The sequence below is a fragment of the Anneissia japonica genome, unplaced genomic scaffold, assembly GCF_011630105.1.
Source record: "Anneissia japonica isolate Jap-2015-1 unplaced genomic scaffold, ASM1163010v1 scaffold284975_len822289_cov185, whole genome shotgun sequence".
NCBI classification, from domain to species: domain Eukaryota; kingdom Metazoa; phylum Echinodermata; class Crinoidea; order Comatulida; family Comatulidae; genus Anneissia; species Anneissia japonica.
Genome location: NW_022699685.1, coordinates 318,217 through 321,087, shown reverse-complemented (window position 1 = coordinate 321,087; position 2,871 = coordinate 318,217). Strand labels below are relative to the sequence as shown.

Here is a 2,871-nt window from a genome sequence, read left to right as displayed (position 1 = left end):
GGATGGTTTAGTTACTAAAGCTTGACAATACTCCAATTAATCGAAGAAACCTATTACAATAGTCGTTGCATGCTTGTTAGTGTAAAAAGTTTTCAAAATTTAACTCCCTGGTGGGGAATTGAACCCCGGTCTTCCGGTTGACAGGCGGAGATACTCACCACTATACTACCAAGGACGAGTTGTCAACACGCCCTTATATTATCCGCTCTGACAACGTGCCGTTAAAAATCATAATTCTGTGTTCAAGAAGTTTAACTGACCAAAATGGGTGGTTTAGTTACTAAAGCTTGACAATACTCCATTAAATCGAAAAAAAAAGCAAACTTATTAGAACAGTCGTTGCATGTTAGCTGGTATAAAACTGTACTTTCTTATGGACTTCGATGACGTACCGTAAAATCGAAGTAAATTGATTAAAACAGTCGTTGCATCTTAGTTGGTATACCTTTTTTAAAAATGTAACTCCCTGGCTAGAAATTGAACCCTGATCACCAGTACAGTATACTACCAAGAGGAGTAGTGACCATGCACTTTTATTATCCTCTTCGACGAAGTCCTTTAAAAAAATCATAATTCATGAGTGTGTTGGATGATTTTAGCTGACCAAAATGAATGATTTAGTTACTAAAGCATGACACTACTCCATTAAATCGAAGAAACTTATTAGAACAGTCGTTGCATGTTTTTTGGTATAAAAATGTTTAAAAAATTTAACTCCCTGGCGGGGAATTGAACCCCGGTCTTCCGCGTGACAGGCGGAGATACTCACCACTATACTACCAAGGACGAGTTATCAATGTCACGCACTTATCCGCTTCGACAACGTGGCGTTAAAGGAGTCCAACTGGCCAAAATGGGTGGTTTAGAATTACTAAAGCTTGACAATACTCCATTAAATCGAAAAAAAAACTTATTAGAACAGTCGTTGCATGTTAGCTGGTATAAAAAGTTAAAAAATATATGACTCAATGGTGGGGAATCAGTGAGCCCGGTCTTCCGCGTGACAGGCGGAGACCATCATACTAACCAAGAACGAGTAGTGAATATGTATAGTACTTTATTATGGACTTTGACGACGTACCGTAAAATCGAAGTAAATTGATTTAAACAGTCGTTTAATTAATTGGTATAAATTTTTTTAAAATGTAACTCCCTGGATAAGAATTGAACCCCGGTCTTTCGCGTGACAGGCGGAGATACTCACCACTATAATACCAAGTAGGAGTAGTGACCAGGCACTTTTATTAATTTTCTTCGACGACGTTCTTTTGAAAATCATAATTCATGAGTGTGTTGAAGGATTTAGCTGGGCAAAAAGAATGACTATACTAAAGCATGACAATTTCTCCACTAAATCAAAGAAACCTATTAGAACAGTCGTTGCATGTTTTTTGGTATAAAAAGTTTTTAAGAATTTAACTCCCTGGCGGGGAATTGAACCCCGGTCTTCCGCGTGACAGGCGGAGATACTCACCACTATTACTACTAAGAACGCGTTGTCAACATGCACTTATCCGCTTCGACAACGTGGCGTTAATTTATTTTTATTTATTCATTCTGAAGTAATTATAAGTAAAAACATTCAAGGATAAAAACACACAAAAGTACAAAAAGCAACTTATTTCCACTGTGGTTCCTAAATGAGTATACAAAAATTACAGAATAATAATAAAACAATAAGGAAAACAATACAATAAATATACATTTTCAAAATATCAGAGTCAGATTCACCCTAATTGAAATCAAAGACTTTAAACTATATATTGTTTAGAAGTTCAGAAAAATAGTGGTTCTTAATGATTTTTTTTGAATGTGTATAAGGATTGTGCATTTAATAAGGATTGTGCATTTAAATAATGATTGTGCATTTAAAGGAGTCCAACTGGCCAAAATGGAAGGTTTAGTTACTAAAGCTTGACAATACTCCATTAAATCGAAGAAACCTATTAGCACAGTCGTTGCATGTTTTTTTTGGTATAAAAGGTTTTCAAAAGTTTAACTCCCTGGCGGGGAATTGAACCCCGGTCTTCCGCGTGACAGGCGGAGATACTCACCACTATACTACCAAGGACGAGTTATCAACGTCACGCACTTATCCGCTTCGACAACGTGGCGTTAAAGGAGTCCAACTGGCCAAAATGGATGGTTTAGTTACTAAAGCTTGACAATACTCCATTAAATCGAAAAATAAAACTTATTAGAACAGTTGTTGCATGTTAGCTGGTATAAAAAGTTAAAAAAAATATGACTCAATGGTGGGGAATTGAGCCCAGTCTTCCGCGTGACAGGCAGAGATACTCACAACCACCAAGGACGAGTAGTGAGTATGTAAGTAAATTGATTTAAACAGTCGTTGCATCTTAGTTGGTATAATATTTTTTTTTAATGCAACTCTCTGGCTAGTGATTGAACCCCAGACTTAATTAGTAAAGCATGACAATACTCCATTAAATCAAAGAAACCTATTGTAACAGTCGTTGTATGTTTTTCCGGTATAAAATGTTTCTAAAAATTTTGCTCCCTGGCGGGGAATTGAACCCCGGTCTTCCGCGTGACAGGCGGAGATACTCACCACTATACTACCAAGGACGTATTTATAATTATCCGCTTTGACAACATGCTGTTAAAATCACAATTCTGTGTTGAAGGAGTGCAAATGACAAAAATGAATGATTTAGTTACTAAAGCATCACAATTAATACTCAATTAAATCGAAGAAACCTATTAGAACAATCGTTGCATGTTTTTTGGTATAAAAGGTTTTCAAAAATTTAACTCCCTGGCGGGGAATCGAATCCCGGTCTTCTGCGAGATACTTACCACCATACTTAGTTCTACCAAGGACGAGTTGTGAACATGCACTTTTATTCT

At 36.6% G+C, this 2,871-nt stretch overlaps 4 non-coding genes across 4 annotated transcripts; all 4 read right to left on the bottom strand.

Annotated features, from left to right (window-relative positions):
- Positions 1 to 103: 103 nt before the first annotated feature.
- Positions 104 to 175, bottom strand: Trnad-guc. Its single transcript has one exon. It is a non-coding gene; the product is annotated as a tRNA-Asp (tRNA).
- A 539-nt stretch (positions 176 to 714) lies between these two features.
- Positions 715 to 786, bottom strand: Trnad-guc. Its single transcript has one exon. It is a non-coding gene; the product is annotated as a tRNA-Asp (tRNA).
- A 1,213-nt stretch (positions 787 to 1,999) lies between these two features.
- Trnad-guc lies at positions 2,000 to 2,071 on the bottom strand. Its single transcript has one exon. It is a non-coding gene; the product is annotated as a tRNA-Asp (tRNA).
- A 446-nt stretch (positions 2,072 to 2,517) lies between these two features.
- Trnad-guc lies at positions 2,518 to 2,589 on the bottom strand. Its single transcript has one exon. It is a non-coding gene; the product is annotated as a tRNA-Asp (tRNA).
- Between the last annotated feature and the right edge of the window lie 282 nt (positions 2,590 to 2,871).